General features: G+C 43.6%; 1 protein-coding gene across 1 annotated transcript in view; it reads right to left on the minus strand.

The window, feature by feature from the left end:
• LOC139418563 (serine/threonine-protein kinase PAK 3-like) overlaps nucleotides 1-12,973 on the minus strand; it is a 59,797-nt gene extending 46,824 nt beyond the window's left edge. The window contains exon 1 of the mRNA XM_071168124.1: nucleotides 12,750-12,973. The gene's annotated coding sequence lies outside the window, so the exon portion shown is untranslated. The remainder of the gene's footprint in view (nucleotides 1-12,749) is intronic.
• Nucleotides 12,974-17,465: the final 4,492 nt, after the last annotated feature.

The following is a 17,465-nucleotide window of genomic DNA, read 5'->3' on the forward strand; positions in this document are numbered from 1 at the left end:
CCGACTACGTCATACCCATATCGTTATTTATCTTTTTGCACTTTTGCACCCCAGTATCTCTACTTGCACATCATCATCTGCACATCTATCACTCCAGTGTTAATGCTAAATTGTTATTATTTCGCCACTATGGCCTATTTATTGCCTTACCTCCCTACTCTTCTACATTTGCACTGTACACTGTACACATCATTTTCTATTGTGTTATTGACTGTACGTTTGTTTATCCCATGTGTAACTCTGTGTTGTTGTTTTTTGTCGCACTGCTTTGCTATATCTTGGCCAGTGAGTGAGTGGGCGTGCGAGCGCGCGTGCGAGCGAGCGATTACAGTCCTACGGTACCTCTTGGAGGAGTGGGTTATTCTATGGTTTTCTAAGACCCTACACATTATTCAGTGTTCTTAGCACACTGTGAACCTACTATACAATTGGCTATGGTGTTGAAAGAAAACAGCTTTCAAGGGGTCTCATTTCAATATAGCGACACCAACTTTCGTAGTGTGTGTTGATTGATAGAACAGACCTAGCTATATGGGATTTGTATCAAACCCTTGTCTGCTCGCAGACCATGAACCGAGAGCTGTGGGGCTACTAAATCAATCAAATCAAATTAAAATGTATTGGTCGCATACACATATTTTGCAGATGTTATCACAGGTGCAGCAAAATGCTTATGTTCCTAGGTCGAACAGTGCAGTAATACCTAACAATACAAAACAATACACACAAATCCTCAAAATAAAAGCCTGGAATATAGATAAACAATATATATATATATATATATATATATATATATACTACCAACAAATAACTTTCTTCTGAAACTCGCAGTCTATTTTTGTTCTGAGAAATGAAGGCTATTCCATGTGAGAAATTGGCGAGAAATCTGCCATTTCCAGCTACAATAGTCATATACAACATTAACAATGTCTATACTGTATTTATGATCAATTTATGTTAGTATAATGGACAAAAAATAGCTTTTCTTTCAAAAACAAGGACATTTCTAAGTGATCCCAAACCACATTATATTATATATATATATATATATATATATATATATATATAATAATAATAATTATATTATACATTATATGATGTGTATAGACAGTATGGACAGTATATAAATAGAAAAGGTGTGTACAGCAGTAGTTATATAGCATGATCCTTGACTAGAATACAGAATATATACTAGAATACATATGAAGTGGGTAAAACAGTATATGAACATTATTAAAAGTGATCAGTGTCAATGACTATGTTACGCCTTCTTCACCACATGGTCTGTGTGGATGGACCATTTCAGGTTGTCAGGGATGTGCACACCGAGGAACTTGAAGCTTTTCACCCTCTCCACTGTGGCCTCGTCGATATGGATGGGGGCATCCTCTATCTTCTGTCTCCTGTAGTCCACGATCAGCTCCTTCCCTTTGTTGATGTTGAGGGACAGGTTATTTTCCTGGCACCACTCCGACAGGGCTCTCACCTCCTCCCTGTAGGCTGTCTCTTCGTCGTTGGTAATTAGGCCTAACACTGTTGTGTTGTCAGCAAACTTGATTGAGTTGGAGACGTGCGTGGCCACGCAGTCATGTGTGAACAGGAAGTATAGGAGGGGGCTAAGGAAGCAACTTTGTGGGGCCCCCGTGTTGAGGATCAACGTGGCAGAGATGTTGTTACCTACCGTCAGGAAGTCCAGGACCCAGTTGTACAGGGTGGGGTTCAGACCCAGGGCCCTGAGCTTAGTGATGAGCTTGGAGGGCACTATGGTGTTGAAGGATGAGTTGAAGTCGATAAACAGCATTCTCACATAGGTATTCCTCTTGTCCAGATGGGATAGGGCAGTGTGCAGTGCGATGGCAATTGTGTCATCCATAGATCTGTTGGGGTGGTATGCAAATTGTAGTGGGTCTAGGGTGTCGGGTAAGGTGGAGGTGATATTATCCTTAACTAGCCTCTCAAAGCATTTCATGATGACAGAAGTGAGTGCTACAGGGCAATAGTAATTTAGTTCAGTTACCTAGGGAGGACTGGTGGCAGTCCTCCCCAGGTATCTTTCTTGGGTACAGGAACAATGGTGGACATTTTTAAGCAAGTGGCGACAACAGACTGGGATAAGGAGAGATTTAATATGTCCGTAAACACTCCAGCCAGTCGGTCTGCACATGCTCTGAGGACGCAGCTTGGAAGGCCGGCAGCCTTGCAAGGGTTAACCTCTCTAGGGTAGGGGGCAGTATTTTGACATCCGGATGAAAAGCGTGCCCAAAATAAACTGCCTGTTACTCAGGCCCAGAAGCAAGGTTATGCATATAATTGGTAGATTTAGATAGAAAACACTCTAAAGTCTCTAAACCTTTTAAAAATATGTCTGTGAGTATAGCAGAACTGATATGACAGGCGAAACCCCGAGGACAAACCATCCCCCCCCAAAAGAAATTCAGCTTACCACTATTTTCAATGGCTAGTACTATAATTATAAGCCCAAGTCCTCCCAAATTGCAGCTCCTAGGGCTTCCACTAGATGTCAACAGTCTTTAGAAAGAGTTTCAAGCTGGTTTTTGGAAAAATGACCCAGATATTGTAGTTTTTCTAGGTGGCTCCCATTTTGGCTGTAGTGTTTCCAAGCGCGTGGAGGAAAGCGCGTTCTTTCTCATTAATCTCCGGTAATGAACATACTATTCTCCGTCTTAAATTTTATAGTTTATTTGCATATTAGGATACCTAAGGTTTGATTATAAACGTTGTTTGACTTGTTTGGAAAAGTTTCTTAGTAACGTTTGGGATTCATTTTGTATGCATTTTGATGGAGGGAAACTGAGTGGATTATTGACTGAAGCGCGCCAGCTAAACTGAGTTTTTATGGATATAAAGAAGGACATTATGCAACAAAAGGACCAATTGTGATGTAACTGGGACCTTTTGGAGTGCCAACAGAAGAAGATGATCAAAGGTAAGGCATTTTTATATCGCTATTTCTGACTTTCGTGGCTCACCTGCCTGGTTAAAATATGATTATCATGCATTTGTATCCAGGGCGCTGTCCTCAGATAATCGCATGGTTTGCTTTCGCCGTAAAGCCTTTTTGAAATCTGACACGGTGGCTGGATTAACAAGAAGTTAAGCTTTATTTTGATGTATAACACATATTTTCAAGAATGTTAAATATTTGAATTGAGTATTTTTGAATTTCGAGCTCTGCAATTTCACCGGATGTTGGCCAGGTGGGATGCTACCGTCCCACGTACCCTAGAGAGGTTAACACTCTTAAATGTCTTACTGAAGTTGGCCATGGAAAACGAGAACTCAGAGTCCTTGTTAGCGTCAGTGGCCTGTGTTGTTAGCTCTGTGTTTTCCTCAAAGCAGACGAATAAGGTGTTTAACTTGTCCAGGAGCGAGGCGTCAGTGTCCGCAATGTGGCTGGATTTCCCTTTATAATCTGTGATTGTCTGAAGTCCCTGCCAAATACATCTCATGCCTGAGCTGTTAAATTGTGATTTCACTTTGACCCTGTACTGTCGCTTTGCCTCTTTGATTGCCTTACGGAGGACATAGCTGATCTGTTTGTACAAGTCCATGTTCCCAGTCACCTTGCCATGGTAGTTCACACTTTCAGTTTTGTGCGAATGTGGCCATCTATTTACGGTCTTTGGTTTGGATAAGTTCTAATCGTCACAGTGGGAATGAATCCTCTATGCGCTTCCTGATGAACTCTATCCCTTAGTCAGTGTATTTGTCAATACTATTCTCAGAGGCAAACCTGCATTCTTTACCACGAGTACATCCTGTTTAAGTTTCTGCCAATAGGAGGGGAGGAGCAAAATGGAGGCATGATCTGATTTGCCAAAGGGAGGGTGGGGAGGTCCTTTTAGCTGTCCTGGAAGAGGGAGTAGCAATGGTCCAAAGTTCTTGATGAGCGAGTAGCACAGGAGATGTGATAGAACTTCGGTAGCGTTATCCTTAGATTTCCCTTATTAAGGCTACAATAAATGCAGCCTCAGGATATGTGGTTTCCAGTTTGTGTAAGGTTCTGCTTTTCTTTTCTTAGTCTACCTTTTGTTATTTTTCTTTGTGTTCTTGAACGTAGCCCTGTTTCTTTGTGTTCTGGAACGTAGCCCTGTCTTTCATTTCTGTTCATTTATTTCACCGGTGTTCATTTCTCACCTGGTCTCATCAGCTCCCTACTTAGTTCAGTTCTTTCTGTTTGTATGGTTGTGAGGTATTGTTTGTTTTTGACTGCCTACCTGTGTTTGACCATTGCCTGCCTGTGACCCTGATTCCTGCCTTCTGCAAAGGCTTAATAAACATCTGCCGCGCTCTGCACGTGAATCTACACCTTTTTCTCCCTGAGTGTTCAGTGCAGATACCTCACCCAATAATGGAATGGAATCAGCGACGCTACAGTGGCGCCTAACCCAGCAAGAGGAGCATTTATGGAGGAAATTTGACATCTTCTCTGCCAGCCTATCTCTACTCCTCCGATGCCAGGTATCGTAACTCATAGCCCTCCTTCGTTCATATCCATGCCTGGACAATATGACGGTTCACCTGGGAAATGTCAGGGATTTCTGATGCAATGCAGCAAATACATTGAGCACAACCCACTAACTTCGCCACCGACAAGAGCAGGGTGGATTTTGTTGTGTCTCTACTCACAGGCAAAGCCCTGGATCAGGCCAACGCCATATAGATTGCCAACAGCACAGAACTCGGATCCGAGACCCATTTCCACACCCTCTTCAAAGAGGTATTCGATCACTCTCCCTCTGGTCGTCCTATAGGAGACCTCCTCATAGAACTTCAACAAGAATGTAATTCAGCTGCCGAGTCTGCCCTCGAGTTCCTCAACATGGCTGCAAGGAGTGGATGGAATGAGGCTGCTTTACTTACTGTCTACTGAAGAGGGTTCAACAGGAAGCTTCAGGCGGAGCTGGCCTGTAGAGGTGACCTTCAGGATTTAAATCAATACATTTGTATGTCCATCTCCATCGACCACCTCATTGCCAAAGAACCCTGCCACCCAGGAACCTGAAACCTTCTCTTTCCATGTCATCCCGTCCGAGTCTTCCTGAGCCCATGCAGTTGGGCCCTGCTCTTCTCCCGTGTATAGAACGTCAAAAGCAGATCCAAAAAGGGCTCTGCCTATATTGTGGAGGGAAAGATCATCTACTCAGCCATTGCCATGTTCGTCCCCCACAGAGAGATGATAAAGGTCCCCCCGCTGCCATGCAGGTGCGTGTCCTTATTTCTAAATATCTCACAGAAGCAATTCTCCGTCACAGTATTAATAACCGTGAAGGGGTTTCCCAAGTACATAGAAGGCTTGATAGATTCGGGAGCAGCAGGTCATTTTATCGATCACCAGCTAGTACAAGAGCCTGACAATGATCTAATACCTGTCACTCCTCCCTTAAGGGTTAACACCCTAGACTGGCAGCCATTGGGCACGGGCTTTATCACGCACCTGACACAGAGAGTCACCCTCCAGATTGGAGTCTTCCACACCGAAACCATTCAACTCATGGAACTCTCATCCCCCAAACAGCCACTCATCCTCGGACACCCCTGGCTTTGTCGTCACAACCCTGCCATCTCGTGGCAACAAGGTAAACTACTGTCCTGGTCTTCTACCTGCTTCTCCAGTTGTCTCAGCCTACCCTGCAGAGCCACCACCATTGAGGACTCTACCTCGGCAGTGCCGCCCACCATACCGTCTGAATACGCCCAGTACAGCAATGTCTTCAGCAAAATCAAGGCCACCACATCGCCCAGGAGACTGTGCTATTGACTTACTCCCTGGAGTGTCCCCACCGAAGGGCTGTGTTTACCCCTTATCTATCATGGAAAATGAGGCAATGGAGAACTACATTGATGAATCATCCAAACGGTTTCATTTGTCCTTCTTCTTCCCCGGCTGCGTCCAGCTTCTTCTTCGTTGGGAAAAAGGATGGTGGTCTTCGTCCATGTATTGATTATCGTTCCTCGAATGACGTCAAGAACCGTTTCCCTCTTCCTCTGATTCCATGATGGGAAGATGGATGGAGCCAAATACATGACCATTCTGGAAGAAAACCTGATGGAGTCTGCAAAAGACCTGAGACTGGGACGGAGATTTGTCTTCCAACAAGACAATGATCCAAAACATAAAGCAAAATCTACAATGGAATGGTTCAAAAATAAACATATCCAGGTGTTAGAATGGCCAAGTCAAAGTCCAGACCTGAATCCAATCGAGAATCTGTGGAAAGAACTGAAAACTGCTGTTCACAAATGCTCTCCATCCAACCTCACTGAGCTCGAGCTGTTTTGCAAGGAGGAATGGGAAAAAATGTCAGTCTCTCGATGTGCAAAACTGATAGAGACATACCCCAAGCGACTTACAGCTGTAATCGCAGCAAAAGGTGGCGCTACAAAGTATTAACGTAAGGGGGCTGAATAATTTTGCACGCCCAATTTTCCAGTTTTTGATTTGTTAAAAAAGTTTGAAATATCCAATAAATGTCGTTCCACTTCATGATTGTGTCCCACTTGTTGTTGATTCTTCACAAAAAATACAGTTTTATATCTTTATGTTTGAAGCCTGAAAAGTGGCAAAAGGTAGCAAAGTTCAAGGGGGGCGAATACTTTCGCAAGGCACTGTAGCTAGCGAGCGAGCTAACAGTACGCTTTAACTTACAATGGAAATGACTTTCTGACAAAATTAGAAAATATAATATCTGAAAATGTAGCTAGAGTCTTACCCATATATATGGATGAACGCTTCTCCCTCTGCCATGGTTGCCCTTAGTTTGAAGATGTTATCCAGATAAAGTTGTTTTATACAGTAGTCTTCTTTCTGTGTCCTCTTAGAACTCTATCCGCATTTGGCATTCATCTCTCTGCTTCTACTGGGCATTCCACTGATTTCAAAACTTGGTCAACTTCTTTCATGACAACGACACCGTTTTTTCACTTACAATGTCTGGTTCAATGAAAATGTTTTTACCTAAGTCAGGGATTTCCTCTTTGATTAATTTTCATAGTCAGAGAGAGTCAGCGTGGCACTATCTTCCTCCAGAAAGTAGTCCATCACAACGTTTTCCCACTGAGCTTTGTCGATAGCGTTATTAACTGCAGGGCAGCAATGTTGAGAGCAGTCGCCAAACCTTTTTCAGTTCTTCATGATATCTTTCAAAAAAAGGCGCGGTAGACAGGATTATCCACACATACTTAGCAGCTCATGTTATAGACAGAAGCATGCTACATGGCATGTAAAGCTAATCCATTATCTCAGCCAATCATGGCTAGCGGGAAGGTTCCTGTATTTTTTTTAACCTACTATCCTGGCGTTCCAAACACCATGCTCTATGTAATATTCTCACTTTATGCTCAGTTGAGCTACAGAGGACCATAAAGTGAGAATATTACATTTTTGAATATGAATACATACAGTATGTCCCAGATACACGGTTCACATTTGCATGCACTATCCTACTGGATTTTTTTGAGTGATCATGCTGTTGTGTTTGCCTCATGTTGGGATTACAAAGAGATAATCATATGCCAAATGGATTAAATATGGACCTGGTGTAACTTGTATGTGAGTAAACGTTCATGACATTTGCCAGTGCCATGGCTTGATTTTCTATCCGCTGCTAAATAATGCTTTGTGATTGGTTTGAAGGGCATTCTAGAGTGTGCATTATTATAATGCACGGTATATTGGCACGGTAGAATTCAATGGCTATAGTTCATTCTTACATGTTTTCTTTGGGATGCTTTTGAAAGCAAAAATCGAATTGAAAACATTATTGGTATTGTTGAATTAGATTCTCATAATAGCAAGCTAGGATTGATGGTTTGGTTAGCTAGCTAAACTAACAAGTCTGTTTGTTTGGTTACCAATGCAACTACTGTAGCTATATTAAAATTGCTTGCTACTTCAGTGGATGTTGAACATTTCTACTGGCAAATGAACACATTCCTAGTGGCAAATGTGTTAAATTATAGCCATGGTATAAAAGGGATAATCAACTCGGGGCTCTATGCGTTCTCTGGACAATAATGCAACTCAGCGTAATGTCAGTTCCACTCTGCTAGCGCTTTGTGGTCCACGCCGTTCATTGTTTTCCATAGAACGCATAGCCCCTCGTTGATTATCGCTTACTTAACCAACGAGCTAGCTACGGTTTAGAAACGTCACATTTTAATTGAACGAGGTGTTAATATGTCTTATGTCAGTATTAGTAACAGAAGTTACCCTAAAAGTAGTACCGTTGTGGTATTTGGAGTGCTATGTGTTGTGTTGCTGTGTCTATTATTAGTGGTAGTTGTATATATAATCACATGGCACGGCAGTCGGTGGATGAAAGTAGGTCTTGTGGAGTGGACCTAAAGCTAATGGGAGTCTTTCCCATCATAGTCAGTCAGTCAGTCAGTGAGTCAGTCAGTCAGTCAGTCAGTGAGTCAGTGAGTCAGTGAGTCAGTGAGTCAGTCATCGGGCCTGCTGTAGTACAGGAACAGATTGGGGCCGATACTTCATTAACCCCATACTGTCATTGGCCAGCACCACTTTTCTCTGCCACCAGTCCTCCCCGTAATACCACAATGAGAGGAAACAATCATTGTAGATTTTGAAATGAAAAGGGAGCTTTCGGAATAGCATGGTTAGCTAGTAGTCTGATGGTGGCATGGTTACATCTGTGAGGTGCTGTGAAAACTGTCCTCTCCTTGCAGGCTGGGAGTCTGACCACAGTGTAGCCGATGTGGTCTAGTAAAATGTGATATTGGTTAAAGTTAAAACAGGTTCCCATGGCGGCCGATGACTGATCTTTACTGAACTGGCCCTGTCCTCAAAGACACCATAGTGCCTACAGTCCATGTTTGCATGACACAATGAGGGGTGGCAGGTAGGTACTGTAGATGAATGTACAACAAACCATAAACACACCCAGACATGCACGTGAACACACACCAACAACCAGCAACAGACAGAGAGCATGAAGATTGGGGGAGGGGGGGGGGTCAATGTGTCAGTGTGTGAGTGTGCTTCCTACACCCTCCCTCCACCCCCACCTCTCTCAGGCAAAATGGCCAGATGGCTCTCAATCTTCCATGCTAATCCAGTACACAGACCATGGCCCTGATATCACCTAGCACCACAACACTACAGCTCCACACACTACAACACTGGAGCACAGCACACTATACTACAACACTGGGGGCACAGCACACTTCTTAAGACTAGGCCATTTCACTATTACACTCTGCTCAAAGCGTTACTAACCTACTCCACTCTGGTAGAGCACATTGCCCACTGCCCAACAGTCGTCAGCACCAGAGTGTTAAAAGGCTTTACGTTACTATCCTAAGCAGACGGTTGTAGGCCTATTTGTATGTAATATCACATTTCAGATGGCCAGCTGACAGGCAGCAGGCAGACACAAGGCGCTGGGTCTTCTGGAGCTTTTGTAAGGAGTTGGCTGAGGTGATGTAAGAGAAGCCCCATGTGTTGGGTTACATTCACCGACCAACCGCCACACTGTCCTGTCCTGAGGTAGCACAGCGACCTGAACACAGCGCTATACAGCACACACACACACATCACAACCCTGATTGGACAAACAGCCAGGCGACAGCCAACCAGTAGGCTAGGTCGGACAAACCTGTTGTTTGTTTATGAATAGACTAGTTCCGGCAAATATACACACGGCTCCTATTCTGATCTCATCTCTTATTTCACTCGTATAACTGACCTAAAAAAATGTGATATGTTCTGATCTAAATCTGGTTGCCTCTGTTGGTCCGAGAGACTACTGAATTAATTGTGTCTTAAGTCACGAGGAGCATACAGCATGTGGTTAATGTGTTCAGGCCTGGAGGTGTGAGGGGTCAATGAGGGTGAGACACATTGAGCTGCACTGGGGAAGTGAAGTGAACAGCCAGTGTCCTCTCTTCTGCCTCCAGGAGGTTAACCACCACCATTCTTGTCCTGCAACCTCCTCATCCAATCACAGGTATCCTGCAACCTCCTTATCCAATCACAGGTGTTGCATCCTGAGCCAGAGAGTGGACCTTTTTGTACAGCTGCAACACTGGGCCTTGTTGTTCTGGTGTCAGGAGAAGTTGTGTTTATTTGGATGGAGATAGACACTGCTGCTCAGTGATCACTAGCCTGGGCTTGAGCACAAAGCAGAAACTGTCAGTGGACTCCTCTACATCCAGCTCCTCATCAAGCCCCCGTTTACACAGCCTCCCTCCTGTGGGGATAAGCCTCAGCAGCACCACGCACAGTCCTACTCTTCAATAATGACAGCCCTCACTGTCACACACGTGCACACATGTGCACACACACACAAAACTCCCCTCATCACTGTTTATCCTTCTACTCTGCAAAGGAAAGCCATGCTCTTGCATGATTATTCAGATCTATACAAGTCGAAAACAAATTATTATTAGCCATGGCTTTTGGATTTATTCACACTAGGGTCAAATATAAAGCATTGACATACTAGAGCTTGTGAAAAGTTCCATGTAATTTCATGGAGGAATGGCTAGAATTGTGAGGAGGACCATACCATTTATTTTCATAATGAGACAAATCTATTGTTTTTCTACCCAAGGTTGCAAAGGAAATGTTGTGATCTATTTAATAAAGACAAGAGACCAGCACAATGGATCAAATATTGTGGCGGTATAGCAGAAACAGCTGCATTTAGTGGTCAATACCTGGTACGTTCACACTATATGGCAAATAATGCAAGCGAAAAAACATCCCCAGATTCACAAGGAATACATGACACAGTATGGACAAGCAATTCTCCAAGCCACAGCTTCATACTGCTTATCAAATATACTGATACTGTATCCTGGTTGTTGTGGTGGGATTGGCATGGGGTGTTAGGGGCAAGTGGGTGGCTTTTGACACCTATGTGAGAATGCTGTTCATCGACTACAGCTCAGCATTTAACACCATAGTACCTGTCTGTCTGTCTGTCTGTCTGTCTGTCTGTCTGTCTGTCTGTCTGTCTGTCTGTCTGTCTGTCTGTCTGTCTGTCTGTCTGTCTGTCTGTCTGTCTGTCACTCTGTCTGTCTGTCACTCTCTGTCACCCAGCAACCACCTAAGGACAACTGTGACAAGAGGTCTTCAGTTTCACTAGATAATACTGTAGATAAACAGCTGGTATAATCATAGTGTTTATATGGCTCTACATGAACAGGTAAAAGAAAACAGAGGGAATTAGAATGGCCCGCTGGATCTATGTTTACTTGTGATGAGAGAACTTTCACACACACAAAAAAATAAGAGCTCCTCTTAAAAGCTGAAGTGGTTCCTAATTTTATGGGCCATGCTGATAGCAACAATGAGGGTATGTGAGGGTTAGAGGTTGTTCTAGTTCTGTGTAATTGTTGTCGAACAGTGAGGAGCAGAGAGAGATGGAGCAGGTGTTCGGGTGGATATTGAATAGATGTAACACTCCTGATCAACACTACAGCCCAACACACACACATACACATACACACACATGGATTAGCACCCATTCCCACATCCTCCTCTTCCTTACTCCACTGTCACCCAGATGCCTTCCCAGCATCCTTTTTTAAAGAGAACAGCTTTCCCAGAAGGTTGTGCTTCACACAAACATGGGGATGACTGTGCGTCCAGGAAGAGGTGGAATCTCTCACCCGTCCTCTCAGCCCTACTCTATCTTGCCCTGACACCAGCGTGTAAATGAACAGCAGCCGATTGTGATGGATAGAATGGATAGATGACTGACTGACCCAATCCCACTCCCTCCCTCACTGAGGCAGGATCGCTCAGCTCCCACAGGAGCAGCCCCCCGCCCCCATCTCCATCGCTGTCAGGTGACCAGACGCTGTATATCTCCCTGTGTCACCACAGCCGGCAGGGCCGCCATGAAAGAACTCCACACATACATGTTTAAAGCAGGAGACAGACAGAGCCTCATCACACACAGCTCTCTGTGTCTATGTGTGGATAGAGGAAAAAAATCAATAATCTAAAAAAACAACCTCTCTAAAACATTTGGGCGAGAGGCAACAGCCCAGAGATAACAAAGGGCCATCCCTTTGCACATAATAACCATCCATCACTCCCCATCCCCGTCCACAGCTTCTACGGCTCAGATCCATCCGCCAGCTTCGCACAGCCTCGCAAAGCCTCGAACAGCCTCGAACAGCCTCGAACAGCCTCGCACGTTAGCACCCAAAATAGCATTTCCTCTTTTTGTTACCGTGTTGCCACTGCAGCTGCTGCTTTGCTACAGGGCTGGCACACACACACACACACACACACACACACACACACACACACACACACACACACACACACACACACACACACACACACACACACACACACACACACACACACACACACACACACTCTCTCACGGCTCTAACAAACGTGACCGATTCATGCTCTCACATCAACAAAGATGCTTTTTTGGAAACACAAGGGTGGTGGGGTCCATAAAATCCAGGAAAGGAGGGGGGGGGGGGGGGGGCAGGTTGATAACATTGAGCTGGCCAGTAATGGCATTGAAAGCCAATCCACACAGATGCAGGCATCCATTTCCTCTCTCTCTGTGATAAGACACAACGTAGATAAACACAGCTGCCTTCTCCTCCTCCTCCTCTCTAGCAAGGCAGAATGCAGGGATGAAGGAAATAAGGCTACAAAGCACCCCCTACATGCACAGCCCACCTCCCTCTCATATCCACATATCCTATCGCATACACAGACAAGGGATTACCTGAAATATGTCTTGACATTCTCTTGTTCGGTGTGTCGCCTTTGGATCCAGTGTTCTGGTAGGTTCATCCTTAACTGTTAAGTCCTATTGACAGTTTACAGGCAGGATTGCCATTCTCTTGTCAGACCGGTTCCTGACCCTAAACTCAGCCTTGTTCGGCAGGCTGGACGCTTCACTGGCTGCTCACTGTTCCCTAGCTCATGATGTCATCCGCCTTGCTCAGTCCATTGGCTGGGAGGTGGCATATTAATGAAGGCTGCAGCTCTAGGGGGGAGGAGGCAGACCGAGAGAGGCAGACACAGTTGGTATTTTGTTTCACAGACCAAACTAGCTCAGCGAGAGACAGGAGGAAGGGTGGATTATATTTCAATATCTATCTCTTTTTATCTACCACTCTCAAGTCTGAATGGCTAAAACATTTTCCTCCTTATTTTGCTAGCTCTAACTTTACTTACATGTAGTACTTCCCAGAAGTGTGCACATTACATATTGACATACAGTAACGATACCAATTATTTCTGTGTTATTTCTTACGGCAAGAATTAGACCTGCATCGATTAACACTCAGTTGGAAATAGTTTCACAATATCAGGTTTCATTTAAATGCTATCAATATCATGCTGCATAAATGTGTTGACTATTTTATTTCCAGTTCCCTTACAGTTCCTGGACCCTGCCAGTCGTATGGTCTATAACCATAGTGGACTGTAGTTGTCCCCCAGACAGAGGAAGGCAGCTAATGTAGACTGTGCTTTCTCTCTTTGCAGCCTCACCAGTCTCTGATAGATGCTATTTATCAATTCAAATCAATTCAAGGCGCTTTATTGGCATGGGAAACATATGTTAACATTGCCAAAAGCAAGTGAAGCAGGTAATAATTACATAATAATTAGGTAGATAATCATTTCTCTCTCTCAGACTTCCTGGATGGGCGGTGATGACAAACCACAGACTCACTCCATTTGCCCTAATTTGCCTATGATGTCATCTTTTTCCCCCTTGCTCACCTGTGATTGGCTGGCTGGCTCAGCATCTGCTCAGATCTCAAGGCTAGTGCTTCTTGCTGGAGGTGGAGACCTATCCCAGGCACTCTGAATCACAGCTGGTTGTCGTGACAACCCGTGTAACGTCGATTCCTCATTGAAGACTAATAATATGGCTGTGCTGTGACAGTGTTCACTCAAATGGAGGACAGAGCCCTTGAGGAGGCCCCCTCTTCCTTCTGATGCCTTATGGAAACCTCCTCTAGTGTGACATAATAGAACATATCTCCACGATGGCCTTATCATTTATATTGATCATTGTGGGCGTGGAGGAGAAATTGTGATTTGGTGAAATATCAGAATCCCAGAAAGAATCAGGATCCCAGAAAGTATGGGTTTAATTATATGAATGAAGAACATTTTGAGGATTTATTATACAAAACGCCAGCATGGTAAAATAGGCTGAGGTTTATGTATGGCTTCACGTGATTGGAATATAACTGACATCACACATAAGCTGCAGCAGACTAAATCCATACCTACAAAAATGGATTCTAAATATAGATATTGAGAAGGAAATGTATTTTCAAAGTCTGCGTTTCTTCTATGGCTTCGGCGATTGATTTACGTAGACAATTATGTCAACTAGCTGAGAGCTTTCTTTGGAGCATAAGCCCAATCATCCTGACAACAATGAGATACATAGACATAGTGAAAACCCCGGTGACATCATTTGCATCGCTTATATCCTGGTTAGGTTGCTACCTAATAATAAACTAACTGACTAGGTTCTGTTTTACAACGAGCTACAGTATTTCGAAAGACTAAAAATAGAGCTGATTCATCTAAGCAGCAGAGAGAAAATACCAGACCCCATGTTTGATTTATATTTAACAGTAACATTCAGACACTTATTTTAGTACACTGATGCAGAGAGATGAAGGGGATTTAGTCTGTCTCCGTACAGTCTCAACTAAGGTTATTTTAAAATGATCAAACTAAAACTACACAACTGAAACTCCCATCCACTATGCATTTTTGTTCACACGTGTACAGTTGCGACAGGGTTTATTGATGTGAACTGCACCGCCCTTGTGAATTATAATAACATTGATACAATCAATCCATCCTACTCCCAGGGAAATGACACGGACACAGCAAAATGTACTTTCATTAGGGTATATGCAGGAGTCCCACTCAGTTGGTTGTGCCTGAAACCAAAGTAATGGTTCTCTCATTGATTCAGTGATTAAGCTCTCATCACCCTCTGTCCACATGGTCACCTCCTATAGCCAGCTGTAACCAAACCCAGCACTGCCTCTGTAGTAATGACAGACGAACGGACTGACGGACGGACAAGACAAGACAGTACTGCGGTGCATTACAATAAATCTTGACCAAATCGTTTTTCCAAAAAGTGAGATGTGGTTAACTGACTTAGGGTCTAAGAGAGGGTTAAGTCTATAGGGGAAAGAGTATGGTATGTGGTATGGGGAGTTGGGTACCTTTGAGAGATGGCTGGTGACGAGACAGTTCCCAGCTTGATTCCATGAAAGACGACACAGGTGTTCTTCAGCAGCAGACAGCATGGAGACAAAATAAGAGTTTTCCCTGATGAAATAAGACTAGAACAAGAATGAATTGTTTACATTGTGCTCTGGGGAATGTGTTTTCTATGAGAAAATAAGTGCTAAAACTATTTCTATCTAAGTATCATGGGGCTAAAACTCACTGTGCACAACATGAGGACTCTTCTTTACTCTAACAGTGAAAACATGGCACATTACAGAGAATGAGACCACTACACTGACAGATAATTATCAGCATATCACACCATCTCCCCTGGTGCTGGGAAAGACAGTCACCCAAATATGCAGCATATATAACATCATTACACACAACAACAAAAAACACACACATTTTATATTTCTTAGTTGTGTATGATAAATTCTGTATTGTTCACATCACATTTATCTAAGATGTCGTGACTCAAACCAAACCAATTTCCTCTTCCCATCTTTGACAGGAGTGACCGAATGTGAGACTAAAGAGGAATTGGGTGACCTTCAGCAAGACTGATGACCCCCTGAAAGCACTGTGTGTTACAGATGGACACACACCGAATCTAGTGTTCCTCCAGTCCTCCACAGACACAGCCCTTTCACCTGATTTCCCATTATGACTAAATGATTCCAATAAAGCCCCGATCGAACTGATTCAGCATTATTCTGCCAAATAAACCGAATGTACAAAACATGACAAACACCTTTCCATGACAAAGACTGACCAGGTGAATCCAGGTGAACGCTATGATCCTTTTTTGGGGGTATTTGGTATTTTTTTTCCGGATCCCCATTAGCTGTTGCAAAAGCAGCAGCTACTCTTCCTGGGGATATACACAAAACATGAAACATGACATAATACTGAACATTAATAGACAACAGCTCAAGGACAGAACTACATACCATTTTTTTTTATTACAAAAAGGCACATGTAGCCTACATATCAATACATGCACACAAACTAAATAGGTCAAATAGGGGCGAGGCGTTGCATTATCTGTTTTTTGAAACCGGGTTTGCTGTTTATTGGAGCAATATGAGATGGAACAGAGTTCCATGCAATAATGGCTCTATATAATATTGTATGCTTTCTTACATTTGTTCTGCATTTGGGGACTGTGAAAAGACCCCTGGTGCCATGTCTGGTGGGGTAAATGTGTGTGTCAGAGCTGTGTCTAAGTTGACTATGCAAACAATTTGGGATTTTCAACACATTCATGTTTCTTAAAAGAAGAAGTGATGCAGTCAGTCTCCCCTCAACTGTTAACCAAGAGAGACTGGAATGCATAGTATTTATATCAGCCCCCTCTGATTACAATGAAGTTCTGGGCCAGCTGCAGCTTAACTAGGTTGCAGCACTTGACCACACAACTGGACAATAATCAAGATAAGACAAAACTAGAGCCTGCAAGACTTGCTTTTTGGAGTGTGGTGTCAAAAAAGCAAAGCATCTCTTTATTACGGACAGACCTCTCCCCATCTTTACAACCATTGAATTTACATGTTTTGGCCATGACAGTTTACAATCTAAGGTAACACCAAGTAATTTAGTCTCCTCAGCTTGTTCAACAGCTCATCATTCACTACCTGATTCAGCTGAGGTGTAGAACTTACAGTAGGGAATGATTTGTACCAAATACAATGATCTTAGTTTTAGAGATGTTCAGGACGAGTTTATTACTGGCCACCCATTCCAAAACAGACTGTAACGCTTTGTTAAGGATTTCAGTGACTTTATTAGCTGTGGTTGCTGATGCGTACAGTATATGGTTGAATCATCAGCATACATGGACACACATGCTTTGTTTAATGCCAGTGGCAGGTCATTGGTAAATATAGAAAAGAGTAGAGGGCTTAGAGAACTTCCCTGCGTTACACCACACTTTACTTGTTTGACAGTAGAGAAGCTTCCATTTTTTTTTAATGTTGAGTACTATTAGATGGATAGCCCTGAATCCACGATATGGCAGAGGTTGAAAAGCCATGACAGTTGAGTGGGTTGAGTGACTGACGTGGTCTTCTGTCTGGGTTGGCGCCTCCCCTTGGGTTGTGCCGTGGTGGAGATCTTTGTGGGCTATACTCGGCCTTGTCTCAGGATGGTAAGTTGGTGGTTGAAGATATCCCTCTAGTGGTGTGGGGGCTGTGCTTTGGCAAAGTGGGTGGGGTTATAT

The sequence above is a fragment of the Oncorhynchus clarkii genome, chromosome 10 (assembly GCF_045791955.1).
Source record: "Oncorhynchus clarkii lewisi isolate Uvic-CL-2024 chromosome 10, UVic_Ocla_1.0, whole genome shotgun sequence".
NCBI lineage: Eukaryota > Metazoa > Chordata > Actinopteri > Salmoniformes > Salmonidae > Oncorhynchus > Oncorhynchus clarkii.